We start from the raw sequence: 13366 nt of genomic DNA on the forward strand, positions 1-13366 counted from the left end.
CTTGGTTCCAGCCCATCATATGTTCTCGATAACTATTGTCATACAGAAGTGCCTTTTCAAATGTCCAGTTTGAGCTCTGCCCCTTATCGACCCATCCTTCTAGATTTAAAATAAGTGGATTATGGTCCGACAATAGTCGGGGCAGTATCGATACAACAATCATGGGCTAGTGAGGATGTGACAAAAAAATAATCAAGCATTGCCAACGATGAGCGAAGGGCTGAAAAACATGTACAACCATTTTATCAGGTTTCAGGTGGGCCCAAACATCTTTTAAACCATGAGTGTTTATCAGGTTGTGCACTGCCAGCAAAACTTTAGCTTTCCTTCCTCTATAGCTCCAGGATTTATCTGATTCCCAGGTACTAGGCTAATTTAGATTTAAGTCACCACATAGTATTACGAGCATCGGCCAGTGTGCTAACTCTTCGTTTATACCATTGATTGCTCCTGGGTCATCTAGATTCCTTGCATAATTAGAACACATCGTAAAAGCAAGATTAGAGGGGAGAGAGCATCCTGCAATCACCCATCTCTCTAAAGAGTCAGATTTTACCTGGTTAACTACTAAAGGTAATGTTTTCCGGACCATAATCCCAACTCCCTTAGCCCGAGCGCCTTGCAAGGTTGCCCCCACAATTTTATATCCTAAAAAGTTCAACAAAGATTTCTGGGCCCCTTCAATATGGGTCTCCTGGAGGCACACAATGTCTGCCCCCATTAATCATAGAACCTGAGTAGTTTTTTGTCTTTTCAAAGGATCGTTCAGGCCACATATATTTATCGAGACAATTCTAAGTATGTTTGGTGTACTCATTATCAGATTTTAAGTGTAACCCTGTGTGATTATCAGGGACAATAGTCTTAGATAAAGAACAAAAAACATATTTTTTTTCGCTATTTGTAACCATGATTAAACCATACATGAGTATCTCGCCCCCTCCTCCTCCCTCAACCCCACTTCCCCTGCCAAAATCCCCAGCCCCATATGTCCCTCCTCCCCCTAGATCCTGTTCTCCTATCCATCATTGTAAGTGCTAATTTTCCTAGAGTGTCTAACCAAATTTTTAAACAGAACCAACATTTGAGCTTTTTGTCCCACTGTGTTCATTGCAGACCCCACTCTCCCCCCCCCAAAAAAAGGGAAACCCTGAGTGATGGTAAGCAAGTCTGAGTCCCAGTCGCCAGCCTATTCAGTTTATGATCTACTAGTAAGTGAATTTATGCTAGTCTGACCTCCAAGTGAGAAATAATCTTAAGAAGAAAAGAGAAACAAAAAGTATTTGGTGAGAGATAGCAATTAGGTCCGCCATCATGTTTGTTCAAGTGAGCCGTATAAAAGTCTTTGGCTTCATGAATCATTTTTTTTACCCCACAATATCTTTGAGATATTCCCCAGCTTTGATTTCAGACAGGAAAACCTGGGTCGAACCGTCAAATATCACTTTCAGTCTTGCTGGGTTCATTAAATATACTTGGCCCCTTGTTGCTGTAGAGGAGTTATCAAGTGGCGTAATCGCCATCTGCATTCGACTGTTGCATGGCAGAAATCTAGCTTAGAAAAAAAAATGTATTCCGTTAACTTCTTTTAGGGAATTAGGCCTAGCCTGGTTGTACACTAACTGTCTCAAAACAAAATTCCCCCAAAAACCTAAAAATACTCTAGGCTTCTCATTTCCAAAGTTACTGCTATCTCGTCTCAGTTTCAGGTTAAAAGGAAAAAGGTGTGCCCTTTGGACCTCCTGGTCCCAGTTCCAGCCAGTTTGTGATGGGAAGGCGGCCCAGAGCAGTTTGACAATATATCCTCTGGGGTTCTCACCCTCAACGCCTTCTGGTATCCCCAACAGTCTCATGTTATTTCTCCGTAGCCTATTGTTTTGTTCCTGTAGCTTGGACATTAAGTTGGTAAGACAGGCCTTGTGGGAAGCTCCTTGTTCCTTTACTTGAGATACTTCTGTTTCAAGAGTCTCTGTCCGTGCTTCGACCTTTGAGACCCTGTTTCCAATATCAGTGTAGATCTTATTTAATTTCCTGATACCGCCTTGAAGTATTTGGGACACTCCCTTGGCAGCAAGGCTATCGGATCTTACTTCTTTCTAGAACTGATTAATAGAGTCAAAAATAGAGGTGAGGGAGGGCTCAGTCAGATTTACAATGGCTAGCTGTGGGCTCACCTCAGGTTAAAGGCTGAAGATCCCCAAGGGCAGTGGCCCACATGAATCAGAGTAGTCCCATTTCAACTGACTACACCTTTTACTCCAAGCCTTTTTTTAATAGTTCTAGTTGTGGGGTCAGATTATTTTTCTTCTGATTTACTACTTTCTGTGGAACTAATGAATTAATTTTCTGTTCCGGACATAGACCCATCTGAGGCAGAGAAAAAGTTTTCAACCACTGAGTCCGGGGTCGGCGGGTCTATTGGTCTGGAGCTGCCATTCTCCCCCAAATGGTCACAAGTCTCAACCCCTCTATCCACTCGGGGAATCTTTTCTGCACCTTCGTTTTCAAGGGCAGCAGTGGCAATATCATGGGCACAGGTAGTGGGTTTTGGAACCAGAGCTGCCTTATTCGCAATGATCCCCTCACCAGTATCACCCATAGCTGCCCGCAAAATAGAGTCACTTAGTTGCGTGGCCCCTTGTTCTGAGTTCATCTGGGTAGACAGCTTTGGGTTATCAGTGTTAATCTCAATGGGTGACCTTGAGTCTATAGAGGTAGAGGTGGAGGTAGATACAGCCGGCACTTTAATAACAGGGAAATGTTTGGCAATGGATGGTGAGACCCCTGCTCCTCCCGCTGCATTCTCTTTGATCAAATGTGTTCCTCCTGGCCTCCCTAAATCTTTTTACTGTTCTCGGCATCCCGATTACTTTTGGGAGGAGAGTCCATTTTCTCTACCATTTTCTCTGTTTTGTCTTTCTCATTTTCCTCTTTATTTATTGTTGTTTTCAGTTTGTAGGTCTTCTGCCCCCGGGTAGTCATGCCACCTCCTCGCCGGTAATGTTACCACTGCCCAATAGCCTGAAGCACTCTCGGGCCCAATCGGTTAAAAAAGTAGCCATCTGTCCCTTGTTTGCGTTGCCCCCCGTGAAGCAGGAAAACACAGTGAAACGGAGATCCGGGTACGGGTTTTTGAGCTTCTGCAGCTCAGAACATGAGAAAATGCACTGGGCGTCCGGAGGACAAGTTCGGACGCCACCGAGGCCAATGCGGACATCTGCCAGGAGTGAGTCCGTCAAGAGTATGTGATGCTGAAAAGAGCCACACGATGCTCACCTGACATAAAGATAAGGAAGTAGGAAGAAAAATGTCCTCCGTTTAAACCCCAATTTCAGAAAAAGAAAGTTGTGGTAACCACGTCAAAATATGCCACAGGCACTGAGAACCCTCCTCCTTACAGGAGTTAGGTAGTGACTAGCCTCAACATCGCGGCAGAAGTAACCATAAGGTGCTGGATACTCCAGGATTTTCTGGTAGTGAAAACAACTGATACTTTTATTGCAGCTCAGACTCCAGACAGGCATATAGGATCTCGACATTTGCTCTTCCAATAGGTTAATGTGGGGAAATGGTTGAAATTACTACTATCTGCAATAGTGGCTTACAGTGGAGCAGCCTCATAATATCATTATATCATTGGATTCACAATGGCAAACCCTCTCCTGTGGTAAAGAGGGATTTGTTATTAATAGCTTAGAAATGCCACTTCTAGAAAGTGGGCATTTGCCTGCTCTAAAACTCAGAAGAATTTGTTGTGCACAAAAAGGACAACTGCCAATGGAAGGGACTGTGCACCCTTCCCGAATAGTGGCTGCCCTGGGCTGACTACCTGCTGCTGTGTAGCACCCTAAAGTGTGCTCTCTAAGGGCTTGTTGGCTTGCCTCCTGTTCTCTTGTGGATACCTCACAGAGGTCAAAGACCTCCCTTGAGGGGCCGACACCTGGGAAGGGGTACCCTCTTCACTGCCCACACCATCTGCTGGATCCCCACTTGTACTGCGGCGTGAGCTTGAATGTAAGTATTGTGCCTGGAGAATGGATTTCCTTGTGTGGAGCCCCAAAAGTACTGCCTGCATCTAAGTAGTGTGGCCCCTGCATCGTGGTGCTTTGACCTGCATAAGCGTCCTGTTGGTGGTGAGCAGATTCACAGGTTGCAGGACCCAGAGTGGTGCTGCTTCGTTGATCATACAGTATCTCTCTTGCAACATGCCGACTGCGTACTCGCTGCATGCAGTATCTGATGCACAGGTTGCGACCATCAGAGGTGAGGATGTACCCATAGTAGTACCTCATACTACCTCATGCGGCACTGCTCAGCTTGCGCCTGTGTGTGTGTGACGGAAATTGTCTGGTGCGACTCATTAAACAAGCACCAGATGTTGTGCCTCATTTCCAGGGAGGTACGGAATTTGCAAATCTTCCTTGTGTGTGTCTGAGATTGTCTGGTACGACTCAGATCAACTTGCATCAGACATTGTGCCTCATTTCCAGTGAGATATGGTAATTGCAACTCATCGTTGTTTGTGACCAGAATTGTCTGGTGTGATTCTGATCAACACACACCAGATGTTGTGTCTCATTTCCAGGGAGGTATGGATTTGTGACTCTTCATTGTGTGTGACCGGAACTGTCTGATGTGACTCCTGTCAGCGCACAGCAGACGTTATTCCTTATTTCCATTGAGGTGTAGAGAAGCGTATTGGTGTTCCGTTGTGCCCAGATTGTCTGTGCGCTATTTGGATTTACGTGTGTCTGATGTGGTGCCTCCTTCTTCCGAGAGGTGACCCTGCTTCACCCCCCCCCCCATTTATTGATCGTTCCTTTTGTGTGCTGGACCAAATGTTCTCTCTGCACCCAACTCTGACGACTTAGTATTGCCAGGTAGTATTGTCCGGACCAGGGTGGTGAGAGTCATTGACTGGGCCAATGAACGCGTCAGAGAGAGATTGGAAGTGGGTCAAGAGACTGCGTGACTCCTCCCTTGTGCTTCACGGAACTGGGCTGGTGCTGGAAGGCACAGTGTGGAACCTTTGATTGAACTACTATCGCCCGTAGCCCACTCATGCTCCTCATACCGTGGGTGAACTTCCCAAGTAGTGGTCAAACCCCTTTTTGTTGACTGCCGCCTAATTAGCCCTGCTACCTGCCCCAACCTTCTTCACTGAGACCCTGAATAAGTCTGACTATTGCTGTGATCGGCCTAGTATCAGAGAGAAGGTTTTCTTTATCTCCAGACATGGGTGTAGGGTAGTCAGGGTTAGCTGAATGGTGGAGGAGGGCTTGGACCATGGGGTCTGCATGTGCATTATCAACTGACCTCCTCGATATCAGTTGCACTGCATTACAGTCCTCTGTGGGTGTGTGTGTGTGTGAGTGCGCTCCATTCAGACGTGCATGATATCCGTTGCACCATGTATAGGTGCTGAGCGTGTGGAAGTGACTGACTGTTATTACTTACACCGCACAGTGGTATAGCTTTATATGTTGATTCTTTGCTAAATGAATACTACGATTGACATTGTTTTTTGCCTGTGCGGCCTTAGCCCACTATGCTCTTTAAGTGTTGTAATTATCTGTGTGAACACATTTCTGATATGATTGTGATTAGGGGTGCACCCTATAACTGTGTGGTATTGAATTATATTGTCAGGGTGGGCCTCGTTATGATGCTTCGCACTGCATAAGGATGCTGGGGTAAAGTAGTATCTTTCCCAAATGTGCATATTACTGATGTAATTTAACGCAGTTGGGCCAAGTATTGCTAGTGATACTTCCAAATGTGATTCATTCCCACAAATACATGATGTTCAAGCTGTTTTAATTAATGAGTGTTGAATACAAATATGATTTACATACGCCACATGTGGTCTCTTTTGTGACGCTCAATGTATTAATTGTGTGAGAGTGCTGTGTCAATGCTTAAGACATTGCCTCTTTGATAATCCTGACTGCTCAGGGCCAAGCTACCCAAGGGTAAGCACAGGTTATACAATGAACCCAATTGCCAACCCCTGACGGGAGTGGCCGCTTTTGCCCTCAGCCAACCAGAACGTGCCAGTTTTAACAGGCTGTAAATAATTTAGATATCAAAGTTATCAAAAAAGGAAAGGTTGCAGATTTGAAGAAAGCACATGGACATCCTTCAGTTTCACAGTCTATTTGATAGTCCATATAATGTACATTGTACATGTGTATATAGTATGCAGTGACAGTCCATTGAGAGTCCACATAATAGTCGCCACCATTTTAGGTTGCAGTGTTGCCTTATGTGATGCTCAGTCCACTGTGCTTCTATCTCCCGCCCAGGATTCACGCTGCCGGTTCTTTTCTCCTCAAGGAGACTCCGGCAGCTCGCCGATACCTCTTCCTGCTACGCCTCGTGTACCAATTGAAGTTATCAATTCCCCAGTGAGGCGCAGAACGAGCCGGGAGGTGGGCGTGGGGATGCGAGCAGTACTTCATCGCCTCTCCAGCACTGAGAACTTCATTCTACGTCCCTGCCATGCTCGATCGATTAGAGAGACAGACCTAGATTAAAACTGTAATAAACACCCATCTATAGCCAGGCACGGGTCATTGAGCAGCCCCCAGTGCTGAGCGCGGAACTATGCCATGGAAATAGAAAGAGGCGTCGCCACTGCGCACGGCTGTTTTGTTCATTATCCCCAATTGCATCCTCAGGGGGGCTCTCTGACCTGCCTTTCTTGTTGCTCCCATGATTGAAAAGCGAAGAAGAGCCCCGTATACAGGCGGAGAGAGAATGCAGGGGCGGGAAAGAGCAGCAGCAAGGCGTTAGTGGTAACGCAGAACACAGCGCGTGCTAAGGATTGATTCTCTTTTGGGATTGCAAAATCCGTGGAGTGGAACTCCTTTCCCTCAGAGCTGTCTTCAAAGGAAGAAACGAAAAATCGTATAAGCAACAAAAAAAAAATATTTTGAAAAAAATCAGCTTTTTTTCTTCGTGTCGTTTAAATGAACTTCTTTTCGAAGCACAGTCTAACACATATATCACTTATAAAATATGTCTGGGGCCATAATACAGCCTATAAGCACTAATAAGTGCACAGAAATGTAATGAAAGAGGGGGACAGTGGCACAACAATATGGGGGACGGAGGGTGAGTTAAAGCGATTTTGGTGATTTCATGCTCGAAAACTGGAACAACCTGTTATTTGTCTGGTGGGAGTAGTAGCACTTTAAGGCCAAAGGGTGTGTGCACCGGCGTTGTCTCTGGCCACGGTAGTGGTGTTGACTGCACCACACATCTGTGTTGCTTGCATAATTGTATTTCATTCTTTGTTTATGGAGTATCATATGGCAAGGGGTGGAGAGTCCGTGCACTGTAGAGCTGCACAAGTATGGACGACCTTGGGCCCAGGTGTGCTGGTCTTTGTGCAGCGGAGTGCTGTGTGACACATTGCAGCTCTAAGCCTGCAATGCACAAATAAGAAAAGAGCTATGCACAAAAGTGGGCCAGAAAGGTCTACCTATGATTTGTAATCTCCGTACACTCCACATTCCTTCATGCAGACCATCTCACAGGTGTCAGACGTGTAAGATATGTGCGTTACTATGAAGCACGCGTTACATGTTGATGGAGAGGGCAATCCACTGCTTCAGCCTCCTTATTCCATGCCTTAGAAATTGAGTCAAAACCAAATACCACTATGTTAGTAGATCTGTTGGGGCGCGGGACGAGATTCAACTTTCAGTACTAATTGACTTATACTTGAGAGCAGTTCCATCACTGCTGTTTGCACCACTCTGCCTCACTTCACACTTCTCTCCTTCACAAGCCTTTAGTAAACCTGGGCGTTGGTTCAGCTATCTTTACATGTGCATTGTATTTACAAGCAAACACTGAGCCGGCAAGAGCTTGAAATGGAAAAATAGAAGTGCAAACTCTGTAGCAGAGTACCTGCTTGTTTCTGAGAAATGCTGGTACTCTCCAAATAAAAGCATAGCCTTTCTCTTGAGAAGTGCCGGTACTCTCCCTCCCAAAATAAAAAAGTGCCGGTACTCCATACCGGACAGTACCGGCCCATTGAAAGCACTGGAACCGGCACAGTATCATATGTCTTAGGGTACAGGTTTCCATGCAGAGCTCACTCAGTCCAAGTCTCTCTTTGCATCCTGGTACTTGTAGTCCAATTTATCCCATTATAAATAAGTACCTTTAGTTTCTGACTAGCACATAATGAAGAATGCCACATTGTCTCTAAATATAATACAGCCTTTTTAAAATCACGTTGTTTTTTCTATGTTAAGCATGCAAGCCTCTTATGGGACACTCAATAGCTAATCATTTTGTAAGCAAATTGATTTGCCTGTAGGAAGCATGCAAACTGTCTTTTTTGTATACTAAAGTTGCAATTGTTACACCATAGTTTTTAGAAAGCTCCTGCTTTTGGCGCGTGTGCTAATTGTGCTGCCTATGAGGACAACAACATTGAAGTCTGCGTACACCTTCGAAAACTGCTTTTATGCAACAGCTCTTAACTATGTCTTTCCTAGTCCAATTGTGCTTCCTCTGTCAATTATACACCTCTCTATTTACATTACACTAAACACCATAACCTCATGTTTATGCATCTTGCTAATCCTCATCTGTTTGCTTAAGGGTCTTTTCTGCTTCCTTCTACTTATACCCTAAACAACATCCCCTGCTGTGGGGGTCTTGCAGCGCTGCTCCATCACTTTGACTTCCATTATACTCCCTAATCTATACTAAAATATGACACCAGTATGCCAATTGTATATTCAGTTTCCCGTTACCTGTTCTCAATGTGGTGTGCACGCCGTGCAGTTTTTAAGAAAGATCAAGTTTAAACCAACCACTCTATTCTTTTACTATGGCTTGGGACTCTGTATTCTAATCTGTTTTTTAATCACATGATTTTGCACAATATGCTCGAGATACTTAGCGCCTATCAGGATATTTAAAACCTTTTTAACTAATGTAGAGCTCTCATATTTGAATGTGGATAAAAACTTTTATATTGATAAATTGTACTGAATTTTTAAATGTGTTATCTGTGCTTTTATGGTCTTGTGAGGCCGATATAAAGTATCTCTTGACTGACTGATACTAATCACCACGCTTCACGAAGGTCCTCCTCCTCCCTGGCTAGCTTTGAATCCTCAAAGTGCAAGCAGCTTCTTGTTTCTCCAGAAGGCGACAAAATGAGTGTCATGAGTTTGTTATCAATAAATGTGCTGTTTAGCACCAAGATGCCCCACATTATATTATGTTATATACTGCTATGCTATGTTGTGCTATGCTATGGTATTCTATGTTACATTATATGTTTGATGTTATGCTATGGCATGTTATCTAACCACTGATGCTGTAAGCATTTTTCTCAGTCTGTGAGAAAAGGATACACACATACAATAACATTTACAGAAATTATTTGATAAGGTGTTGTTGAATTGTATTGAAATTTGGCACACACGAATTGCAGATCATGCAAAATTGGAATGTAGTTATGAATTTCAGGAAAGTATATTCTTTAAATAATGGAATGTGAGTGAGTATGTCCATTTAGCTCCAGATAACTCTGACAACCATTTCATCCTCGCAAACAATTTTTAGTTGTATTAGTTTCTAATAGTTTTGTAAAAAGTCACATAAAAATCAATCTATACATGACATTCATAATACATACTTAAAACTTAACATCATTCTTCTCCCACCTCTTTTAACTGTACAAAAAAAATACAAAAATCCCAATTCCAAAGATAGTTTTCACTTGCCTCTTACTGAAACACATATACTCAACAAAATTGACTTTTCACTCCAAAGCAATCCAACACATGAACAGTGCAATACTGATACAAAACTCATCAGAATTTTTATGCAGTTAGCCATCATTTTTAGCACAATTTACAGCTTTACTGCATTGAGACTTAATATCAACTCTTGACTGCTAATCACTTTCACAGTACTATACACAGAAATTCAAAACCAACATACTATTTTTCAAACAGCACAATATTGCCTGGCTTGAAAACATATACATTGTGCATGTCAGTGGTTATGCAGTTAATGCTCTGAATGGTCACTACTTTCTCTTACTGACCATCTCCCCGTCCTTCAATTTTTCTGCTTACACTCACAATACTGGTAAAGTATAGATTCATGTCAATGATGCAAACGTTTCGAAATCTGAGCCTCCCTTCACTACCTTAAGTGATTATTTATCAATATCTCGCTCCCCTTTTGGAACACATATGTATGGTACATGCTGATTTTCAGAATGCATTATTCGTTTTATTGTCATTGTTGAGTGTAGGGAGAGGCCATTACTCACAGGCGGTTAAGCCATCAGTGAGTGTGGATGCCTCTCCCCCTCCTAGACAGTGTAGAGGTCAAATTCCAATTTACCGCTGTGCAGTGTAAGCACTTACACAGCTTACTGTCTCACAATCAGTATGCTAAAATTACTTTCCAAATGGAAATAAGCCTCATGACAGCAAAAAATAATAATGTTGGGGACACCTCAAAACTTTCTACACTAGATGCAGCATACATTTGCTTTTGAGCCCAAATTTCAACAGTTAAATTATGTAATATGAATAATTTGTTATAGACAATACATCAATCAGCAAAATGATCAGATTGCAGAAAAAGAATGTCATCTTTATATATTATTCATAATACAATCCTCTAACGCTAATATATACATTCCTCGTACATAACTTCAAAGAAAGTACAACCATAAGAAAATAAACTAATTGATTAAATTACAAAGAAGAAAATATTGTGATCTCAATGCAATATCCGTATTGTATTCCTTCAATGTAAATATAGTCACTAGTCGTGTATTTCTTTAAAACAGGTACAGCCAACACGTGTTTTTAGGACCTATGTCACTTTTTTAAGGCTAATTCATACAGCATAGAGAATATGACCTCATTATTTCATCCATGGTATTGCCCACTAGATCCTTGTGTTCTATGCTTTAAGTCACAGAGACACCCTTCTTATAATACATACCACCTCTGTTGCACACATATTATTCTGCGAGCTAGAGACTGATTAGCCAAAGGTCCAGAACAAATTAAAAAAAACGACCATGATAATGAAACTCAGAATTCTCCCTTTCAAATACTCATATCAACACAAAAGCTCCTTAATTTTCCATTCAAAAATCGACTTGAACACATATGAATTCAATTTAGAGACTATTTTCTCCAGACATCCATAATAAGATGTAAAGAGTTCTCCTTCACTGTCCAGTCTCCCACAGAATAAAGAGCTCTCATAATAGCCAGAGACCTCATTAATGTGAATTTACTGCAAAACTAGCATACTAGACTATGTACATCTGCATTTATGGTGTATATATTTTTTTGCGTTTTTCTATTGCAATCCATAACGTGGGTGAATATAAATTAATTTCATAAGTGAGATATACATCAAGAAGCATCCATGTTTCTTGAAAAGGCTAAGACAAATTCATAATACGAGTAAAACAGGGTAAAAATATTGCATGCACAGTACAAAAAAACTGATACATAAATAAATTCATATTAATCCTTCATATGTCTCTGTTTTCCTACCCCCTTAAGAGCATAAAGACTATTTTCCAGATTAAAAATAACATAAAATCTAGCTCTCCAGATCTCAAAGGTCAGGGTTTTTGTCTGCAACCACATGGAGGCTATACAAAGATGAGCTACGCAACTGCAATAAGAAACAGATATCGAAATTCAAAGACTGGTTGTCCATCTATCATATCCTCCCCTATACCCAGCAGCATAGTGGATGGTGTAATACTTATTCAAACCCTAGTAATTTCTGAGAGGAACTTTTCTACATGGCCCAAAAACGGAGTTAGTTTCCAACAAATATCAAAAATAATAAAGAAGGTGGAGTAATGGCACTTGACAAAGTAACAAAAACAATTGCAGAGTTTGAGACCACACAGCGAAATAAGAAAACGAATAAAATTTAAAAAGATATAGCAAACTTCGACCAGATACGATTTCATCCATATCTACAAGATGATTTCTTCAATCAACCAAGACAGCGGTACTCTGATAACTACCCCACTTGGGGTCGCTTCAAGAGAAATGTTGGGGTAACGTTTTCTGACTCTTCAACAAGTTCAGCTGAGGACTCCGATCCCAATACTAGTACCAGGTCTGGCTCTTCCAACGGTCCCTATACTCCACCTTCTTTTTTAGACCATCGCAGAAGAGGAAGAGGCAGAGCCAAAACACGTCCACCACTGACCAACCTCCATCCTCTGCCTCCCCCTTAACACTGGAATTTCCAAGCGGGCGAGAGACAAACGCGCCGAAAGTTTTACAAATGGGGCCCTCCTCAATAGATGATGTCCATTTGAGGAATAATGACATGATAACTATTTTTAATCTGTCTGTACACCTATTGTCCTCAGCTGAAATTTCACTGTTGACAAAAGGACTCAGTTTTGTACCCACTGAAAAGTCGTGTCTCGTTGACACAGTTAGAATTATTACAGTTTTTTCGAAAACTACAGCTTAAGGCCTTCTTTCTTAATAATAACACGCATAATAACACGCCCATGGTGGACAGTCAATCTGGCTTACGTCCACCTTCTGTCTTCAATCCTCCTTCCAGCCAAATGCCAGTTGAATTACTGGCATTTGAATCCATGGTTTTAAAGGAAGTATCTACCCTAAACAAGAACTTTGAATACATTCCTTATAACATTTCCCTTATTGAACGCCAGGCGTTGGCTAAACTAAAACAAAATCAAGAAGTGATCATCAAGGTGGCGGATAAGGGTGGGAGGATCGTTGTACAGTCAATGGCCAAATCCAAGGCTGAAGTGAAGAGACAACTGGATAATACAAAGCATTATTTAAGTCTAAGAGCTACTAATCGGAATGTCTATCACTAGTGGGCCGTGGTCTGCTGTAATTCTTGGGTAGATCTGTATTTTAGCGCCCAAAAGCAATGCTGATGAAACAAAGAAGTAATCTAACCAGACCAGTTTATTGTGAGGACAAGAATGGAACGTGAAGCCAGGATCTGGGCTTCGCCATGTAGGCCATGCATCTATCAACCCATGAACCCCCACCAAATGATATAGTGTCCTAACAACTTTATGTTTCCTGCCCTTATAGGACTTTCATCCCTTCTGAAGGTCTTGGCAACTCACATGAATATTAAAATCACCACAGAGAATCAGTGGGGTAGGCCATGATGCCAGTTCTAAATTGAGAACCTCCAGTACTGTTGCCTCATCCAAACTGGACCCATAGACTGAACACAAAGTAAACATAAAAGTTCCCTTTGCAGATTCAATAACCACACAGCGACCTTGGTTGTCTACCAATGTTTTACCTGTGCCCTGTATCCCATCAGCTAAAAT

This window comes from Lissotriton vulgaris, chromosome 8, assembly GCF_964263255.1.
Source record: "Lissotriton vulgaris chromosome 8, aLisVul1.2, whole genome shotgun sequence".
Classification (NCBI taxonomy): Eukaryota; Metazoa; Chordata; class Amphibia; order Caudata; family Salamandridae; genus Lissotriton; species Lissotriton vulgaris.